Source organism: Ambystoma mexicanum, chromosome 6q (assembly GCF_040938575.1).
Source record: "Ambystoma mexicanum isolate Mex_15411 chromosome 6q, UKY_AmexF1_1, whole genome shotgun sequence".
In the NCBI taxonomy this organism is placed as follows: domain Eukaryota; kingdom Metazoa; phylum Chordata; class Amphibia; order Caudata; family Ambystomatidae; genus Ambystoma; species Ambystoma mexicanum.
This window is the reverse complement of record NC_090937.1, coordinates 779,946,951-779,961,307: the sequence shown is the minus strand read 5'-3', so window position 1 is coordinate 779,961,307 and position 14,357 is coordinate 779,946,951. Positions and strand designations below refer to the sequence as shown.

The 14,357-nt window shown below is 42.6% G+C and overlaps 1 protein-coding gene across 1 annotated transcript in view; it reads right to left on the bottom strand.

The window, feature by feature from the left end:
• RBM46 (RNA binding motif protein 46) overlaps positions 1-3,029 on the bottom strand; it is a 1,126,957-nt gene extending 1,123,928 nt beyond the window's left edge. The window contains exon 1 of the mRNA XM_069631315.1: positions 2,913-3,029. The gene's annotated coding sequence lies outside the window, so the exon portion shown is untranslated. The remainder of the gene's footprint in view (positions 1-2,912) is intronic.
• Positions 3,030-14,357: the final 11,328 nt, after the last annotated feature.

Genomic DNA, 14,357 nt, shown 5'->3' with positions numbered 1-14,357 from the left:
CAAAAACAAGTGAAGGAAAATAAGATCGAGGTGGGTGACTGGATCAGGGTGAAAGAACCCAGAAGAGTGTTGAAAGGAGAATCTAAATATCGTCATCCACAAAGAGTGGTGAACTGTTCAAATAAATCTGTGACATTAGAGGATGGAAGTAAGTGGTCATGTGATGATATTATTATGACTGATGGAAGAGTAAAGCAGATGATGGATGACAACAACAGGGTGGAGAGGAGAGACATGCTGGAGGAAGAAGGATCCACATCATCCAAAACTGCATGCCATAGTGACATGATGAACAATGATGCCTCTGGTTTGAGACCCAGGAGAAGAGTGCCACGTGTGAAAGAAGACTTCATCTATTATTATTGAACATGTTACATGAATAAGACCCAATGTTAACTTAAAGAAGATGAGACAACGTGTATCCTTTCAGTTACTAATTCTTAATGTGTTTGATCCTTTATTCAATGTTTTGTTCTTTATTTTTATTTTTTCCCATGCCCTCTGTATGTAACCATTGGTAATTGATATTAAGGGAGGGAGATGTTATAATGTGAAGGTTAATAGAACATTCATGAACTGTGGTTCGATGTGGCGTTCCTCGGGCTGAGATTCGATCCTTGAGGCTCAGCTGGAGGAAGGCGGACGGCGGACACAGGGAGGGAACTCTCCATTAAGGAATAAACAAGATAACGAACTGGACATAAGAGTACGAGTACTTTGTGTGTGATAATCGACACAACAACATACACAAAAAGGAATGCTTGATCGCAAATATGGGGTATTTTTAATATGGAAAGACTAACTCATATGTTGGATGAAACAAAGGAAAACATAGACAAGATGTGGTTGCCATTTCTAGTAAAGATTACGAGGTGCAGTCTCCTACAAATTTATCATAGCCCAAAGTGGGGTAGGAAAGGGGTCGATACTGCCAGATGGGATAGAAAAGGGAAGATGGCGGGGTATAAGGGTGTTGCTGAACAATGTTTTCAATTTCCAATGTGGTGGTTTGTAATTTTGAGTTTGTATTTTCCGAAAATTACAATAAAATTGAATTTAACAAAATAAATAAAAATCAAAAAATGACAGGGCTTCTACACCCTTGCCAGATGACAATCCTTCACAGTAACATAGTAAAATAACATGAGAGAATAGTGCTCGTCTGTCACTGCATACAGAAGGGCAGACAATTTGGCTCTTCTCTCCCTACCTACCTGTTTGGCCACACATCCACCTGTTACTTTCATATGGTCTAATAATCACAACCTGCATAAGGAGCTCAGGCTATATTTTCTCAATGTAGAAGGCTAATTATTAATATATTTTGATAGGCTACTTCCAAGTATGCCACTACCCTGTCTCACATTGAATAAAGTAAAGTCTAGCAGGACATGACACGGAACAAAACCCTTAATAATAATCTTTCTGACCTCAAGGTGCTAGGCCATTTTTTAGCTTGACCACTCCATTCCCTTACCTTCTGTTACAAACAACATTCACCTTTATACACTCCTTGACTATGCTACTTTTGGCTCAGACTTGGCAATCACAGAATTAACACTGTGGAGCTTTACTGGGGTACAAAGTACAGGACATCAGACAAATAAGCCACCAAACTTCAAGGATTAAATTCTCCAGCACCTCATGCATCAAACATTACATTATGTACTGACTTACAACTCTCAAAATCTGCCCTGGAAACCCAACCCAATTATCACAACACTTTAGGACATATCTGCCTCCTCCCTTTGGCAGAAACATGTGCCACCTAACATACCCATGGTAGCACAAAAACATTCTTCCTTTGCTGTAAACCTTCCTCCCTGAGGTCCTAGGATCTATTTCCCACTTTCACACCATCTTAGCTTCCATTTGCTCATTTTCTTTCCTCCATCATGCTAAGGCCTGGAAACCGGGGGAGAGGGGGAGGGGCTGAGCACACTTCATAGATAAGCCGAGGCGCTCCAAGACTATTGCGGTAGTAATTAGGAACAGGGTAAAAGCCGAATAACATAACATGCTGCAGGAAAGGATAGAAAAGCATTGCCGAGAGATCCTGAATCCCCATAAGGCATAATTGTAGGCTCCGCCCACTCCCACAGTTATGTGGTTAACATTGGGACACGTATGCGCCTCCAGATCGGAACTGAAAATGAAGATAAGGTGTATTATAAGAGTTCTCTCCCTGTTTTAGTACTGGCATATTCTACAGATTTTTGCAAAGTTTAATTGTACGTTTTTATTGTTATTCTTTGTGGAAGGTCTGTCATACACCTACATACAAATCTCAACAAGAGATTCTTGGGGAGAGGGTTGTTGGCCTCAGCAATCGGGTGGACAAGTCAGGAAAGTGCACTTTGGGAGCTTTGTGAATTCACCATTATTATTATTATGATTGCAGTACGTGATGCGCGGCGGGATCAAAGAGGATCAGTAAGAGCTCTAAATGTATAAATATTAACATAAATGCATATGTCTTAGAACAATGCGATGGTCGTATAGAAAAAGTTTCATTTTGCATGTTTAACATAGACAACTTCTAAAATAGTGTGGCACAATCGTACTGTACAAGAACGGTTTGGCGTTGCACCAAATACAACCCAATTTCCTGCAAAATAATGCCTCTTTGGGGGACAGCTGCTCTGTCAATTCGGTACTGTGGTGTACATCACTAGTGTACTTCATGAATGAGGATAATTAAGTTCGTTTTTGCGAGCATTGCCTTGTCAAAAAGCTCACAAATCTCGCGGGTCCTAGGATATGACACTTCTCCACAACATTTCACCCATCTCGGATTGTAGTATACTGTGCTTTCGTATACGTTCCCGCATATAAGTAGGGGCAGCCTTGTGGCTGGAGTATCTCTCAACACTCACACGCCAACATAACCAGGGAAGAGAAAAACACATTACCGGTGGCAAAATGAAGAAACTCCTAGGTCCAGCGTGGTGGAGAAGCGCCCAGGATCGGCCTACGGAACCACGGCCTGGCACTGACCGTTAGCCCAATGAACCCGAGTCGCCTCTCACCGCCCCCTGTTCCGCTCGCGCCGCCTGCTTCTTTTCACACCAACCGTCGTCGCCGCTGTCAGAAGCCGGGCCGGCACACGCTGCTCCTTGTGCTGCAACTCGCGCTGCGACCGCCCCCGCCGCTGGCACCGGCGGAGCTGGGTGAGCAACTAATCCACATCCGCCCCTGAGGAACCAGGTCCAATAATCCGAGTTGGGGGAGGGGAGGCGCTGAGCTCTTGCGCCGCCTACGAGGGTTTTGACCTCAATCCTCTGTGCCATAAAGTTTCTCAATCCCAACACCCAACTCCACAGGGATCAAACACCGACGTCCCCTCCCCCTCGACTTTACTTTACACCCCACTCCACAGGGATCAAACACTGACGTCCCCTCCCCCTCGACTTTACTTTACACCCCACTCCACAGGGATCAAACACCGACGTCCCCTCCCCCTCGACTTTACTTTACACCCCACTCCACAGGGATCAAACAATGACGCCCCCCCATTCGATTTTACTCTTGAAAACATTTTCCAAAAATGTGCACTGTAAAGTCTGTTCTGACGGACGCCTCCATATAACCCGTATAAAACACAGAATACGCACTACCGTACTCAAACAAGTAGGGTAGTGTTTTTAACTGATGTTGCAAGCTTTACAAGAACACATAACTGTATTTTTAATTAACGAAAAGATTTCCACAAAGGTATATGCGGTTCATTAATTGTCATTTTAACCATAATATATAATAATAATTCTTCATTTATCTTAAAGGTGGTTAGACAAAATATATTATGAACGATGTAATATCATTAATACAAAATAAAGACAATACATCCATGTAAAATAATAACAGAATAAAACATTAAATAGTAATGGAAATAAATACTTGCACATACTGCATCATCACCCATCTAATGCCTGACTATAATATTAAGAACAGTAAGTATATATAATGTATTTCTTACATGTTTAAAGGCATCTTAAATATTGAATAGTAGTATTGGATAAATTCATCAAACATACATAATCATGGCCATTTAATGTGGGTTTATGAACCAACCTCTTGGGACTGGACCGCAGATCCTTGTGTATTTATTGCATTATTGAGAATATTCTTTTGCAAATATGACTAAAATATTTCTGTGATGATAACATTTTGCTTGTTATTTCACTGTTTTTACACAGACAAGGTGCTAACCTGTGTGTCATATATGTTAGGTTCCACCACTGCGGAAAAGATAACTTACTAGCTCTTTTCCAACGGGTAGTTATGGCTTTAATTGCTAGGCAGATAAAAGATCTAAGAGCCTTTTCATTTTAAGTCTGTAGATAGTAGGGACCACACTACGTCCTGCAGTAATTCAAAGTAATGAAATAAGTGCTTTAATATTACAAAAGTTCCACATACCGGGACAAGCATTAGACCAAAAAAACATTTGGTTGTATTAAATCAACATGTGCTTAAGTGTACCTAGAGCTAAGCCACGGGACCACCAAATGTCCTTAGCCAAGACCTTTCTCTTTTTAACAATTAAGGGGTAAGAAAAGCCCTATTTAATATCATGAAAAGTGGGTGGGTGACTCTAGATGACATTGAAGAACCCTGAAACCTTTTCAAAAGCTGTATCCATAGTTCTTGCAATATTCTTCTCACAATCTAATTGCCAGTTTTATTTTTTTCATTTACTGATCTAGATTAATCTATCATTGTTTCTATATACATTCTTGAGGCAGTAGATTAAATGGGTAACTTAATTTACAGATATGATATGATATGATAAGTCATTTATACCACGCCTGTACACAAGTGTTTCTAGGCGCGACAAGGGAGGGAAGACAGTGGGAGGATAAAACAACAATCTTACTAGGCCTTGTGACATTCAGATCATGCACGTGTGATACGCAAAGTGCAGGGGGGGGGAGAGAGAAAGTGCCAGGGGGAGGGAAGGGGAAGTAAAATCAGGGCAGCATTCCTCTGAGTAAGTGCAGCCAGGGCATACATGCCAGCATTCAGACGCACCTGGGAGGGAGATTTCCACAGGAAAATCGGGAGACAAACATTTCACCATAGGAAGGCATTGAGGCTACAGGTTTTTTAGGAGGGAGACTGAAAAAAAGCAAAATTTTTCACCGAAAAATCATGAGTCTCCTGCCTAAATTGGGAGGGTTGGCATGTATGCTCTGGTTAAGAACACAATGAATGGCTATGGCAGATTGAAGAACCTCTATGGGCCTCATTAGGACCCTGGCGGCCATGGAATCAACGGTACCGGTAAGGGACCGGCACCGTTCATTCCAGGCCGCCTCATTACGAGGTCTTCTGCGGGTCCCGCTCAGGATGCCTGGCCAGACCAGGCGTCCTTAGCGGGACTCGCTAGCAGACCAGGATGCTAACAACGGACCCGTCATTAACGGGCCCGTTGTTAGCATCCTCCGCGTTCCCATTGAGCCTATAGGGCTCAATGGGAATGGGGATTAATTTTTACCGAAGCCCAGAAAAGGGCAATTACCGGGTCTGCCAAGGTCGGCATGACCCGGTTATTGGCCTTTTCTGGGCTCCGGTAAAAAATCATTACCGGCAGCAGCCGTGCCCTTAAGAAGGGCACGGCTACCGCCAGGTTCGTGATGAGGCCCTATATATCTGTGTACCTTTGACTCTCTAGTATGTCTATATAACCTTTGACTAACTAACCAATTCCATAGATCTATTGTAATAGATGTAGTCTCTCGAATCTAGACTGTGAGCGGGAATTGGCCCGAGAGCTCAATTTTTTTTATTTTTTTATTTGTCTTTGGTAGTAAAAATTAATTTACACCTTTACAAAAATTGTACCAAATAAATATAAACAGTTTACATATACAAATTTCATTGTTCATTGTATAAAACAAAACTATAAAATCACAACATAGCATAACTCAAGTAATGCAAGTCGTCATACAATTCATCGCACAATTTTTAGCACAATCGTAATATAATTGTAATACAATTTCAATTTCTAGCGACACTTCACTAAATTCCTCGCTTGACATATCTCAAATGCGGGGGAAAAAACACCCAGTTAACGTAGGGACGCGGTACTACTAGAATGAAATGTTTGCCGGAAGCAATCTGAGTTCTACATTCAATAAAATAAGGAAACAAAGGAACAACAGAACAACACAGGTGCTAAAATCACCTTATTGTTGACAGTCTCAGCAGTGCCAGCATCCCTATATGTGATGTTTGGGTGACTGATTCGCTTTTAGGGGCACTTCATCCTTCGCGGTATGCAGGCTATCATTTGATAACTGCAAGTCGTCCTCAATTAGGTTCACGAGTCTCACAGTCGCCAACATAATATAATTACACTGGCCCCACATACAGCGCAGCCAAACCACATTGCGTTCATAGCAAGAGTTGGATCCCAGAAAGGATCCCAAACAGAGGTGCCTTTGTGGTTCGAAATGCACACAATACATAAATAGATGTTCAAGGGTTTCGGACTCCTTGGCTCTAACACAAAACCTACAGTGCTCCCAAGACCCGGACTCTTAATACCCCGACCAGTTCCTAATGCGAGAGCCCGTATGGATAAGGTCCAGACGGAATCTCATATAGGTCCTTCTGGCATTCTTGTCCGGAAAACACAATATGTAGGGCAGACGTGGAGATAGGCCATGTCTAAATTTGGCATACGAGCTGAATGATGAGTAACCAGCAATTAAGTCAGAATTCCGTGCCCATGCGTTCCTAAAGAACCTTAGTTTGGATTTCCCTGGGGAATCAATTAAGTGCTGCTTCGACATGTTCAGAGAACTTAGAACTAGGATCATGCGTTTTTGAAATGCAAAGATGGATGCCGGATGGTCTACAAGAAGCATTGACCTAAAGTCCTCATAAGGAGAATTGGCTGGTGGCGAAAGCATTTTGCTATAGGTGTTGAACATACGCCATTCATACTTGTCATCCAGTGGGTATAGTCCTAGTTCGTGTAGCAAGATAGCATTAGGCAGATACCCAGGGAGACCTAGGACCCTTTTCCAAATTTTGCCCTGGAGTAGGTTCAGTGAGGGGCCCAAGTTCAACAAACAAGCATCCAGACTGTACAATTGGACGGACTCTACTTTCATAGTGTAAAAGTGTATCAGGGGCATGAGGGAGTACTTGAAATGCCTAGAGAAGATAATTCTCATCTGGGCAGACAGATGGTTCAGCTTAGTGTCTAGAACGGTTCGTCATTTGCCGACAGACATGCCGTTTGATATGTGATAACCCAGGTAAGTAATCTCACCCATAATGTTGATGGGTTTGGAATTCACAAAATACTTAAACCTCCAGGGTTTCTTCTTCATCGTAAAGGCTATAATGTGAGATTTAGCCGAGTTAATTGTTAAGTTGTTAAACTCACAATATTCTTGGAAGATGTTTAATTTGTTCTGTAGCCCAAAAGGTACCTTATCAAACAGAATGACATCATCAGCAAATGCCAACCAGTTCAGGCGCAGCTTGCCCAGACTGACCGGAAAACTATTTGTTCCTTCCCATATCTTCCCAATGTCTGCCAGGTACAGATTAAAAAGTACAGCGGCCAAGTTACATCCCTGCTTCACTCCGATTCCCGTGGGGATGCTATCAGATAGAAGGCCCTCTGCATTGATGCGAACCAGGTATTATGCATTTTGATGGAGTGCCGATATTATTGCTACTAGATGGGAAGGAATTCCATAGGACAGCATCTTCTGCCAAAGACGGTTACGCAGAACACTATCAAACGCAGCCGATAGATCTAGAGATGCCATGTATATCGTTCCATTGGCCTGACTATGTGAGGATGATAACAAGTGGGCAAGAATTGACACATTGAGCTGTTCACCCATAGCCCTACGGAAACCCACCTGTGCTTTGGAAAGAATTCCAGCGGCAGTGATGTAATTCTCCAATTCACACAGGACTAAGCGTGCAAATATCTTTGGCCTAAAGTTAGCAGGGTCATTAAGGGCACCCTTTTTGTGAATGGGTATTACTTTGCCATGAGCCAAGAGGCAGGTATATTGCCGTTTTGTAAATTAGTTGGTATCAAGGAAGTAGGTACCTGGCCCAAAAATGAGGGTCATCTTTGAAAAAGCAGGGAGGCAACCCATCAGGCCCTGCCGCTTTTGAGAAGTTCAATTGTGCAATTGCCCAAATTATGTCTTTGAGGTCCCAAGGGCAAATAGTTGTGAACTGCAACTGCAATGTGACAGACTGCAGCCTTCTATGCTGTACTGGGAGTTCGTATTTTATTTTAAAGAAAGACTGCCATTCAGAACCAGCTATGGTTGGGACCATACGCTTGTCCACCTTGCCAGCAGGATTCCTTAAGATGGACCACATTTCCCTGATGTTTCGCTTACATAAATGTTCAATCATATGTTGATTTGCGAGGTTGTGAGCAGCATGACGGATCTCCCTCACCTTTTTCTTATACCGGGACACTATAGAGTTTTTTCTTGTAAGATGCTGCATTTATAAGGAGTCGTCTTGCCATCCGAAGCTCATACTTTTTGTAGATTTTTAGGGTGGCCACCTCTGCCAAGAAAGTACGTACAACATTGGGAGAATCTTTACCAAGACATTCCTTTCATAGGTTCACCAGGTGCCCATGGATCATCAACAGATTCAGTTCATTGACTTTCTCCATAACATCCACGGATCACTGATCATCGTAGGGCACCATCAAGTCCCTGTTTACCAGAAACACCATTTTTCGACAAATACTGGGGTGCCATCTTACTGACAAGGTGTGCCTGTCACTTTCCACCAGTACCACCAGCACCGCAATTTGAAGCGGCTCAACCCCAATGGAGCCTCGTGTTCAACATACGATGGTCACTCAAACCCACCTTCAAAATTGAAATGGGGTCGAGCAATCCTGAACATGCCACCGATGCAAGCACATAGTCGATTAAAGATGAGGAGTTCCCACGCTGCCAAGAGGCGTTGAGGCTATGGGTCGCGAGTGTGATTGGGTATATACCCCAAGCTTAAAAAAACTTGGCCCATAACTTTCCTCTCCTACGAGCCTGCTTGCATATAGATGTGAGTGATAAGCCAACGGCTTGTTTCCATCTACATCCAGACATGAATTCAGGTCCCCACCAATTAAAATTTCATGGCTAGGAAAAAACATGAGGCATTAAGTAGGATCCGGTTTAACTCCGCTAAGGCTGAGTCCAAGGAAATAGCACTGGGGTTCCAGTAGATTGAAAGCAAAAGAAATGCTTGGAACTTGCTACCTGTGATCAACATTTCCACCAATATTGTTTGTTTGTTTATTTTATTTCTATAGCGCTCCTGACCCGGGAGTAAAAGGGCGCTTAGTACAGGTTACAAGGCACAATACATGGTAATAGGCAGTGATAAGTTAACAAAACTAATATATAAGCATAAACAGAAAGTCGCGGTAATAGCAGCCAGTAAAGACATAAAAGAGGCATCTGTAATATATACAATTTATAACTGAATCTAACTTAAGGTTAGCTTTTTGACAGAAGCCACTCAATGGCGAGTTTCCTGAACGACTGGAAGGAGTTGGATGACTTAATATTCAGTGGCAGGGTGTTCCAAAGTTGGGAGGCGAGGACAGTGAAACTTGAGCCTCCGGCTCTTTTGGAGATAAATCTAGGTACTGTGAGAAATAGGGAGTTGGAGGATCTCGTAGTTCTGATGCATGGTTTCATGGTGAATTTGTTGGTAAGGTAGGGGGGGCTAGATGGTTGAGAGCTTTGTAGGTAAGGCAGAGGGTTTTTAGATCATTTTTTTGTTGGATAGTGAGCCATTTGCAAGCCGTTCTGGTGGCAGAGATATGCTCACGTCTGGGAATGTTTAGCGCTGCACGTAACGCATTATTTTGAAGGACTTGGAGTTTGTTAGTTATCACTTGGTTGGCACCTAGGTAGAGGCTATTACAGTAGTCTAACCTAGATTGAATGAGGGCTCTAGCAAGCGTAAGGCAGCTGTTAGTGGAAAGAAATGGTCTACAGGCCCTAATTAATTTACCTGTATAGGCAGTAGCTGAGGCGGTCGAGTTGACTTGTTTAGTGAGGTTAATATTGGCATCGATGTAAAAGCCAAGTGTTTTCACGTGTTTGGCGACAGTGATAGTATTGCCATCGATTATGATCTTGGAGTAGTTGGGGCTTAGCTTTTGTAAGTTGTTCGGTGAACCGACAATGAGCAGTTCAGTCTTCTCGTCATTCAGGCAGAGGCCGTGTGTGGCGATCCATGCCTGAATGACAGAGAAGATTTCATTGATCCTGGAAACATCAGTATTGTAATTGCCCGAGATGGTGAGGAGTATCTGGGTTTCATCTGCGTAGTTTGTGTAGGTGACACCCAGATGGTCCAATTTATCAAAGAATGGCTTTGTAAAGATATTGTATAGGGTCGGTGAAACACATGAACCTTGTTGGACACCGCAAGTGATAGGGTCTGCTGCTGCCACCGGGGAGAAGACTCTCATGGTTCTATTGGCCAAGAAGGACTGTATCCATGTGACGGCAGATGGGGAGAAGTGGGCGGCAGAGGAAAGGTGGTTACAGAGTATTTTATGGTCGACCAGGTCGAAGGCTGCAGAGAGATCTAAAAGGAGTAGGATAGCAGCCTTGCCCTTGTCTTTGATGTCATCAATCTGGCTTTTAAGATCAACAGGGCGGTTTCAGTTCCATGTTGCGGCCGAAAGACAGACTGACGCAATCCGAGTAATTGGTTGGACTCTAGGTAAGGCTGAATTTGTAGGTAAGCAACTCTGTCAAGGATTTTTTACAGGAAAGGAACGATGGTGATAGGCTTATAATTAGTGGGAATGGCTGGGTCCATGGTCTGTTTTTTCAGATGCGGGAGGACCCATGACTGTTTAAGGTTGTTAGGTACCGAGTTAGAGGAGAATGACACGTTTATGAGCTTAGAAATAAAAAGGGGCAAGGGCTCTTGCTGCATCTTTTATAATCTGTGCCGGGCGGTCGTCCCCTTTACAATTTGACGGTTTGAGAGAAGTTATAATTTTCTGCACTGCTAGTGCGGTTACTTTTTTTAAGGTAAAGCCATGGTTAGTGTTAGAGGTGAAGGGTAGGATGTGGTTAGGGGGACTATGGGTGGGGGTGCTACTGTTGGAGAGTTGTAGTCTTTTATTTTCAATTTTTGTTTGTAGGCCAGTGATTTTATTCGCAAGGGCATCCTGGATATTAGTGCACCAAGGTTGGTCCTTCACAGACAGGTCCGTGGGTGGGTTGGGGTTTTCTAGCTCCTTCAAGATGGGTGAATAATTCTTTGGCACTGGAGCTAGCATTGCTTATCCATACATTATAGGCTTCCTTTTTAGTACAAATTATTATTTTTTTTTTAGAAGGAGGATGCATTTATTAGGTTAGTTTTGTGTTCCTCTGATGGGTTCATTTTCCAAAGGGTTTCCATCTTGGACTTCTTAATTCTTAGTATTTTGAGTTCTGTTGTGTACTGTGGAGGGTTTTGACCCATGTGGAATCATTAGACGGGGTAAATGTGGGGATTAAGCTGTCGCTGCCCATCATTTTACCCCAGAACAAAAATAAATCATTGGAGTGGGTAAAGATGGGGATGCGCTGTCGCCGCCCATCATTTCATCCCAGAATCCAGGAGAGCTGCGCAGTTGTGCGCACACCAAAATGGGTTGCCAAAGGAAAAACAGTAGCGCCGGTTAGCTCAAAACAGTGCTTCAAAAACCACCCTGGTTTCCCTGAATGCAAGCTTCAAATGCCCATTTTAAACATTGCACATATGCAAAATGTTCACTGAACACCAGCAGACATTTGGCAGAAGGAAATTTTGTGTGCATACTAAATCTGGGAAGATGAAGAGCCCAAAACAATGTTTATAACAAGACTGGCTGAGCTGTGGATTTCAGCAGTTTAAGTAAATGTGGACTGAAAGACACTAAAAATCTAAATGTTTAAAAGAAATGAGTGACCTATTTCTGAGTGTCACATAGGTTGCAATTGCTTAAATGTCATAGTTTTAAACTTAGAATCAGCATTCTAGCTGCATATGTAAAATTGTTAGTTGTATTTGAATGCAGAAAACTGGGGAACAGAAATGACATGTAGCTAAAAACTGGCTTAAAGAGATTCCAATTTTGCCTGGCAACTACCCCCCATCAGGAGTGAAACTTGAGTCACAGCTGTATTCCCAGGCCTATCTGCCTTTTGCTGGCCACACTAAGGATATGCCATCTCTCTGATAATTGAATTAAGGGGAGCCCCCACAGAATACAGGAGCTCTGAACAAAGCCCTGTCCTGACTCAGGCAAATGTTTTATTGGCGGGAGTCGTAAATGGAGCTTCCTCCTGGAAGGAAAGGGGAGGGGCACTGCCTGTGAGAGCAAGCTGGCTTGGCAGAACTGGAAAAAACAGAAATTCAACCTTGTGCTGGGGGGAAACCACACCCCTTTGGGGCCAGAACATAACTCTAAAAAGATGGATCATTCATAGAGCGGACATGTGAAAATGTTATAAATGATACCATAATTCTTGTGATTTTTCTGCCCACATTTTAAGAGGTTTTTAGAACCGGTGGTATGTTCAGGGGGGTTTTAGCGGAAAAGAGGATATTACTCTAAATGTATGCATGTTAAAAATCTGACACTTCATCAATTAATGTCCATACTCCTTGCGCACATGTGTGTAAATTTGGGTTAATGTCCGATATTGCAAAATCAGTTAAAAAGTGAAATATGTGCCATTTCTGAAATGCAAGCCCCCAGGAAGAGCAGAGTTTGAACAGGGGATACCTCCTGTAATGCATGATGGGTGCATATGATTTTAAAACAATATGTACCTCTGCAAATATGTATTTGGTTCAAATCTAGATTTGTGTGCAAGTTGACAGGAGGAGTGGACTTTCTGCAGGCTGTAAAATGACATCACTCTGACACAATTTAGCTCCCCCAATCAGGGGAGAAATGAAAGCTTGGCCAATGATAAGTGGCGAGGGGTAGGGTCTAGTGATGCTGCACACACACCCATTTTAAAAACAGATAAAAGCAGACAGACAGGACAGATAGGGACATTCATTTCCATCTGCTGCGGGACGCTCTGCCGGAAAAATCCATACTTTACCTCCATCAACCTTCAGAGAGCCAACCTAGAGACTTCAATCTATCCACCTTCAGAGACCCAGACCAGACCAGAGGCAGAGCAGAGCTGACCCAGACCGCTGTTAGCAGAACCAGAGAGCTGAACCGGAGTCCAGTCCAAAACCTGACCAGATCCGTGGCGAGGCATATTTCTAAATATATTGTGAGTACATAGTAGAACTGTGCAGAACCAATCTCTTAGTTAAAGTAATATAATTCAATCTATTTTAATCTAACCAGAACTGTCTCCTAGAAGTTGTACCTTGTCATTTTGCAAAACTGTCACTTGTCACTTTGAACTTTAAAATTTCAAATCTGAAAAACGACCTTTACAAAATCGCTCATATCTCCGCGACCGTTTGTCTTAGAGACTTGCAGTAACGTTCATCTGGAAGCTGCGATCCTAGGCTGTCCTAGGACCCCAAAACGATAGTGATAGTCCTTGTAGTTCCTCTGTAATCGCGCCCGGCGCACTCGCGAATTTTACCGCGATTTGCCAATTTCTCCACGTGTAAAAATCTGCTGCTGCTTGCCTTCCGTTGCAAAAATTCATTTGCAACCTGACAACCATTATAGAGCATTGCTAAAGTGATCCTGAACTTATTCAAAGCATATACCACTCACCCTAAACCTCTAGAGGGAATTAAAAGCATTTTAGCATATTTTTCACTTCATTGCCAGCACATATAAAAGCATTTTGGGCCTGTGTTTTAAACTTCTGTAGTCCAAGCTTGCTGGGGTGAACTGAATCACATTTGATTGCATTTCTGAGAACTGTGTGCTTCCTTCCATTTCCTTGCATTGCATAAAGGGGGGGAGGGAATTGCCAGAGAAAAGTGATTACATTGTTTTGTTGAAATCATATTGAGTATTTTCTGTATTGCATTTTCATTCAACATTACATCCATCTGACTTATATAAAGTATTCTCTCCCACCTTATTCTTCTGTTCCTATTCACAAGTGTGCTAGTGCCAGACTATCCATTATTGATTACTGCTCAGATTCAGTGTGATATTCAATTATTAAATTATTATAAAGTGTGATATATATATCTATTGTTTAAATTATCAAATAAACCTTTTAAACTTGCAAAACAGAACTACTTCTTGGCTCAGTGGGGTCAGGGGGATTCCAAGGGAGGGGTGTTATATAGGGGTAGTCATCCAGAACGCATGAACTGGACATAAAGATATATCACTAAGGGTTTCCATTCAGTAT